The sequence below is a fragment of the Myotis brandtii genome, unplaced genomic scaffold, assembly GCF_000412655.1.
Source record: "Myotis brandtii unplaced genomic scaffold, ASM41265v1 scaffold259, whole genome shotgun sequence".
NCBI lineage: Eukaryota > Metazoa > Chordata > Mammalia > Chiroptera > Vespertilionidae > Myotis > Myotis brandtii.
The window spans coordinates 1669512-1677036 of NW_005359840.1; the positions used below are offsets into that span (position 1 = coordinate 1669512).

General features: G+C 39.2%; 1 pseudogene; it reads right to left on the reverse strand.

Moving 5' to 3' along the window:
• Positions 1 to 2614, reverse strand: part of LOC102253501 — a 26354-nt pseudogene extending 23740 nt beyond the window's left edge.
• Between the last annotated feature and the right edge of the window lie 4911 nt (positions 2615 to 7525).

Genomic DNA, 7525 nt, shown 5'->3' on the forward strand with positions numbered 1-7525 from the left:
ACTAGAGGCCCGGTGCATGAAATTCATGCACAGGGGGGGGGGGGGCGGGGTCCCTCAGCCCAGCCTGCACCCTCTCCAATCTAGGACCCCTCTGGGAATGTCCGACTGCCAGTTTAGGCCCGATCCCCTGCTAGCCTCATCACCCCCTAACTGCTCCCCTATTGACCTGATTGCCCCTAACTGCCTCTGCCTCGGGCCCCGCCACTGTGGCTTTGTCCAGAAGATGTCCGGCCTAATTAGCATATTACCCTTTTATTAGTATAGATAAGTCTATTTCACAATAACTTCTTTTATATTTTCTTTTTTCAAAAAGCATTTGAGGTGGCCGCTGTTTAAGATGCATACCTGAAACTTTCTACTGGAAGTATGTTAAAGGTTGTAGGTAGAGGGAGCAAGATAGCTGCTAAAGTGACTTATTATCCCAGAGGCAGAAGATTACAGCCTCATCATCCCATTGAACTGAATTCTTTTCTTACTGACTCCTCTCCTTAAACTTCTCATTTCTTCCTTCTATTGTCTCTTTTTCCTGGCTCATCCTTTTTAAAATTTCTCTTGCACACATTCTCTCTCTCATTTCAAAAAAAAGTATTTTCTTTTCTGCTCTCCTTTTAAAACTTCTTTTTCTCTATCCCTTTTCCCTCTTGTTACTCTTCCCTCCCCTTCCCTTCTCCACCCTATTCCATCCCATCCCTTCTTTTACACTCTATTTACTGATCACTTTTAACATTTTTCATTTCTTCTCTTTCCTTTTCTAACTCTCTACTTTTACTATTTACTGTTTTCTCCTTTTTCAAATCAGTTCTATCTACCTGTGCATGTGTCTATCTATCTATTTATCCACACACTTACTTAGCTATCTTTATTGTATTTTATTAACTTCTTTTTTTTTTTTAAATCTTATCCCCTTCACACACAATTGTATTTGACTTCCTTATTGGCTTCTCCCTCTCACACAATTTTTCTCTCTCCTTTATGTAACACTTTTTCCTACTGACTCATCATTTATAAACTTTTCTTTCCTCATTTCCTACTTCTGTTCCATCATCCTTCTTCCCATCTTTCTCCTACCCTCCCTCCCCACATTCCTTCTTTCCGTTATCTTTACCCCTGCCCTCCCTTCCCTTTTCTTTCAACCCCACCTTTTTCCTTCATTTCTTCCCTCGGACCTGCTTTGCTCCCTCCCCTATTACTTCCCATTCTCCTTTTAAGCTCTACTGGCTCCCCTTTAAAACTTTTCTACCCTCCCTCTTTTTCTCTCATCCACATTCTTCTCTACTTAGTTCCACTGTTTAAATATCTACCTGCCTAATTATTCACTATCATTTATCTTTTTTCTTTTCTGACTCCTACTTTTAAAATCTGTCCCCAGTACACAACTATACTTGATTTTCATTATAGTTCCTACACATTCACTCACACATTATAATTCACTCACACATCCTCATTCCCTCTTTAACTCTGCTCTCTACTGACTCCTTTATAAAGTTCTCCCCTTCCTCCTTTCCTTTTAGGATAATTTTAAAAAATACTTTCTTCTCTCTCTCTTTCTATGCTTTTCGTCCTGTCTTAGTACTGAATTCTCCACTTAAAAATCACACTCAATAAAAATATATTTTTAAAAAATCACCCTGTGCTTAATTTTCCTACTAACTCCTCCTTTTAAACTCCCCTCACTCTCACATTTTGTTTCTTCTTTTTATTTAACTATTTTCCTGCCCTCACCCCATTTTAGCATCCTTCTCTTTCCTGCTTTCTTTCCCTCCCTCCCTGTGAACTGCATTTTGATATTAAAGCTTCCTTCCATTGGGGGGGAATTAACCCCCAGCCCAGGGCCCAGCCCCGGCCAGGCCTTTGCCACGCCCCCTTCCCCAGCCAGGGACATATGTAATACTTTCAACAATAAAGATTTTTAAAAATAAAAAATAATGTCTTTTGCCAGAAGTCATTTTTCCAACTTAACCCTGGCCAGTGTCTTTGGGGTCCAGCCCTCGGGGGCAAAAGGGGTACCCTCCTTAGTGTCTGACTGTGCCCTAGCTAAGCTGCACCTCCCCTCCCAGCGCAGGGCACCTGTCCCAGTGAAGGTGGCTGAGGCCCGCACAGCCCTGGGCGCTACTGCCCCGAAGCAGGAGTGCCTCCGCCCAGAAGGCCTCGGACCGGTCTGCCCTTCTGTCTTGGGACCCGGGGGCACCTCCCTGCCAACAGCCCACTCCAGGGGCCACCGTCCTCCACCTGCATTTGGGCGGGACTCCCTGCTCAGCGCTGCCTGTGCCCGCCCCTCGCCGGGCGCACCTGATCTGCCCCCACGGTGGCCCCCCCCTCCCGTGTGCAGCCCCACGTTTCCTTCCTTTTTTCACTCCTCGCATCCATAAGGGACACACTCAAGAAGCGTTTTTTTGTGTTTTTTTTTTTTTCAATCGGAAGGGGTTACAAACTCTCGAATCCACTGAGCTTGTTTGGGGCAGGATTCTGAGGTCCCAGACCCCTACGGGGAGAGGCGGGACGGCCTTGCAGTGGGTTGGAGAGCGAGGGTGGCTTTCTGGCGGAGCTGCTCGCCGGCACTCGGGGACCCGGAGACATGGAGTCGCAGAGAGGCGAGGAGTCGAGGAGATGCCATTGCTCTTTGCTCCGCCCTGGTGATTCCCGGAGACCCCGCCCTACTCAATTTACATCCCCACCCAAGCTGTGCCAGTGTCACAAAAGGAACCACCTGCGCTTTTGCAGCCTAACCCAACAAACTGTAGATTTCAACTCCTCGCATACATAAGGGACACATTTCTGCATTTTTTTCTCGTTCCCTTTCTGTATTTCTGTTTCTCCTCTCGGCCTATCTGCATGCAGGCCTGACTTTCTCTCCCTCTCCTTCCTTATCCCCTCCTATCCTATCCTATCCTACCTACCCCAGGCCTCGCAGCTGCCTGAGCCCATGGCTGCCTGAGCAGCCTCTGTGGCTTTGTCCAGATGGACGTTCACCCTAATTAGCATATTACCCTTTTATTAGTATAGATAACAATCTCACCTTTCTGTTGTTTAGTATTTGTCTGAAACATCTTTTTGCATTCTTTTTCTATTTTATTCTTTCTGAGAACTTATGCTTTAAGTGTTTCTCTGGCACATAACATATAAGATTGTCAGTTTGGATGAAACAAAAATTTTATTCTAACAATTTATCATTTACCTTGTGATAGTTGTCTAATTAGAAATGTATTTGTTTCTCTAATTTTAGTTTTTAATGTATATTTATTCTACTTTTTAGTTCTATTAGTTCTTTATATCCTTCCTTGCCTATTTCTGATTGTCTTGCTTTTCTTTTTGTTTTTTATTCCCTTTTCTCTTCATTGAATTTATACACTGATGCACACAATTTTCTTTCTTTAATGATTGCCCTTGTAATTTTCATTTAATTTTAAAATGTCCAAATTTATATAGCTTTTAAATACTCTAAACACAGAACATTATTTGGTTACTATGACTTCAAAATGTTTTAACTCTAATGACCTCCTCCAAACTATTATTATTGTTCATGGTTTTTATACCTATGTTTTTTTAACCTAACTAATTATACATTATTATGAGTTTTGTCATCCTCCTCATCATTATCTTTGCTAACAATATTTGTATGAATTTATACACATATGCCATTTTATTTACTATATATCCCTTTTCAAATCTTATATCATTCTTCTGAGATAGTTCTCCCTTATTTTCAGATGTACTTTGTTTAATCAAGTCTCTTGGTGGAAATTTCTCAACATTATTATTTATCTGCAATTGTATTTAGTAGAACCTCATACTTGGAAGAAAGTGTTTCTGAGCATACAATTCTAATTTAAAAGTTACTTTGTTTCAACTCTTTTGAAGCTATTATTCTGCTATTTTATTACTTTTTTTAGTTGGTGATGAGAAGTTACTGTCAGTATAATTGTCTTCCTTTGTTTACCTTTCTCCCTTATTGCTGTAAAATCTTGTGTTTGATTGTTGAATCTGTAAGTCCACTTATAGATTTTAAAATTTCACTTGGGATATACCATTCTTGTAGGATTTATAGATTTAGATTTTTCATCAGCTATAAAAAATCATAATCATTATCTTTTCTAGTATTGCTGCTCTTTGTCTTCTATAATTTCCCCTTCAGAAACTCTGGTAAGATATGTTAAACCTTCTCATTCAATGATCCATATTTACCAATGTCTTTTTTTTGTGTGTGTGTGCAACATTCCCGGAGGTACTGCAGTACCCGGTTGATGCATGCAGTGGATGGAGCAAGCTCCTATTCCATCTCCCTATTCCAAAAATACATCTTATATAATAAAAGCCTAGTATGCTAAGTGTCTGGTCGACTGGTCAGCCATTCAACCAATCAAAGCCTAATATGCTAATGATATGCTAAGACCACTCAACTGCTCACTATGATGTGCACTGACCACCAGGGGGCAGATAGTCAACTGGTCAACCAGTCGCTATGATGTGCACTGACCACCAGGGACAGACACTCTGACCGGTAGGTTAGCTTGCTACTGGGGTCTGGCTGATTGGGACTGAGCGAGACGGGCCAGACACACCCTGGAGCCCTCCCATGGTCCCTCCCTGGCTGGCCAACCTCTCAAGTCCCTCCCTGGCCCTGATTGTGCACTTGTGGGGTCCCTCAGCCTGGCCTGTGCCCTCTCGCAATCCGGGACCCCTTTGGGGATGTCAGAGAGCTGGTTTTGGCCCGATCTTGCAGGGCAGGCCGAGGGACCCTACTGGTGCACAAATTTGTGCACCAGGCCTCTAGTTTAATATAATGTCCTCAGATAGAGGATGTATCAGATATTAAAATGATAAGAACAGATGCTACACTAGATCTTAGCCAAAAGGCTGAGAAGCAATTCAATGTCTTTTTTTTTTTTAATGTGTACCACCCCTTTATCACTCTGTGAATGAATCTGGATAATTTCTATAGGTATATCTTTTTTTATTAAATAATTTTTATTGGTTTTTAGAGAGAAAGGGAGGGAGAGGGAGAGGGAGATCGATGTGAGATCAGACTATTGTTCAGATGCCTCCTGCACCCCCCTTCCTAGGGACCAAGTTCGAAACCTGGGCATGTGCCCTGATTCGGAATGGAACTGGCAACTCCTGGGTGCACAGGACGATGCCCAGCCAACTGAGCCACACTGGCCAGAATGGTATATCTTTTAATTTACTAGCTTTATCTTCAGCTGTGTTGTGTCTGCTGTTTAATTTATCAATTTACTTTTAATTTATTTTAATAATTATATTTCCTACTTATAGGTTCTAAAATATGCGTTTATTCCAATTAGTTTTTTTGCTTGCTTATTTTTGCAATTGCATTCTTTTGTTTCTATGAAGCAACTCTATACTCCATATATGAAAATGCCAATGTCTGCACAATTTGGTACCCAAAGCTGTTGCTTTTCATTTCTGCTGACTCACTCATAGTAGCTTCTTTTCTCAAGTATCTTGATTTTTTTAAATTGTGGTATTATCATTGAATTTTAACCTGTGGGTCTACTGCAAACATAGGCTGGTAAAATTTTCCTTAAGATATAATTTTTTTTTCTTCTGCCAGTAATTGGGGCTGGGGGAATGCCACACTTATATGACTGCTAAAACATTCTCCACAGTGTCCTGGCTTAGCAATATAATTTTGAGAAATTTTTATTATAACAAATGTGAAAGGTGAATCTAAGTCATTAATTTTATCACTATAAACTATTATGTTTTTGGAATAACATGAAGGTTACATATGATTCTACTACTGAGGAAGAGAGGTTATTTAATTTTTTTCTTTTAAAAACAGTGTAATGAAATAATCCAGTCAGAGAAAGACAAGTATCACATGATCTCATTCATATATGGAATCTAGTGAACAACATAAATTTGAAAAAAATAGATCCAGAGACATAGAAGCATGGAACAGACTGCAGAATCTCAGAGGGAAGGTGTGTGTGTGGAGGGGGGGTAGTAGATCAACCAAAGAACTTCTATGCATATATGCACAACCCATGGACACAGACAATAGGGTTGTAGATGCTTAGGGTGGGAGGTGGGGATGGGCTAGAAGTGTTCAATGGAAGAAGAAAGGGGACATATGTAATATTTTCCACAATATTGATATTTTTAAAATATGTAAATAAATAAAAACACTATTTATAATGAATATAATTTTATTTATAAATATATGTGACAAATAGAAATGTACATGTTGGATTCTACGGTATGCTGTTTTCACTGTAGTAGGTACTACTAAATTATGTTCTAATATGGTTCCACCAATTTGAATGTAGGATTTCTCCTCAGTGAATTGGCTGTTTACAACTTTTTCTCATTTTTTTACTTGTTTTAATCTTACCCTTTGCTGATAGCATATAGATATCAAATTAGGTTTTCCTATTTGTGGTTTACCTTTTAACTATTATGATGTATATTACCACACCATATTTTAAATTTTAATGAAATCTAATTTACCAACATTTACCTTCAGAGACTGTATTTTTTGGTCTTGGTTAGGAAACTCTTCTCTATTTCATAGTCATACGGGTATTCATTTATATTCTTTCATATTTTTTTTTCTAGTGATTATTATAGTTCTTAATTTTACGTTATGTTTTTATCTAAAATTTAATTTTGTTTGTAGTGTAAGTTTAAAATATTATTGTACTTTTTAAAATATATGTTATCTAATTTTTGTAGCACTATTAAATAAATGGTCATTAGTTCCCTCGTCATTTGTGTCAATGTAAGAAACATTCAAGACTGTAGAGAATTTCTATGAGTTTATTTGAGCCAAACTGACAATTGCCGGTAAGTAAAACCTGCACCAATTGAGAAAATGTTCCAGAGAATGGCAGATTTGTGGTCTCTGCAGTGCAGTACCTGTGCTTTGAGGGGTCCAGGAAAGAAAAATTACTTTGACATTCCAAAGATATGCAAAAGACAGACAGGCTGTTAAGGCAAAGATTAACCTTTGTCAGGGAAAAATACTGCCCTAGGGCATGACTACTTACCATGAACTGCTTTTAGTTAGAAAGTTTTAATTTCAGACCATCCTATATGGTTACTTTCTGTCTCTAAGTTTGTAAGGTCCACTGTGCAGGCTTCCTTTGAGCTTGTCAGGTTTAGTATGCTGCCCATTTTAATGCACATTTGTAAAGCTAAATCTTTGACATAGCAGATTCCCATATATAAATGAGATTTTTTCTTCCTAGGCTCTTTACATGATTCATCTATTAGTCTATTCCTGCACCATTTTTACACTAAGATAACTTCTAAGTTGTTACAATATTAAGTTTTGTAAAGTTTAATTATTGTGCACCATTTACATTTACTCTGCTTTTATTTTTCAACTATCTGATTTCTTCAACTTTTAATTTGCAAAATCAGTTTTTATTTATTTTATTTTTTAAAATAAGTCTTTATTGTTCAGATTATTACAGTTGTTCCTCCTTTTCCCCCCCATAGCTCCCCTCCACCCGGTTCCCACCCCACCCTCTGCCCTTACCCCCCCCAACTGTCCCCATCCCCA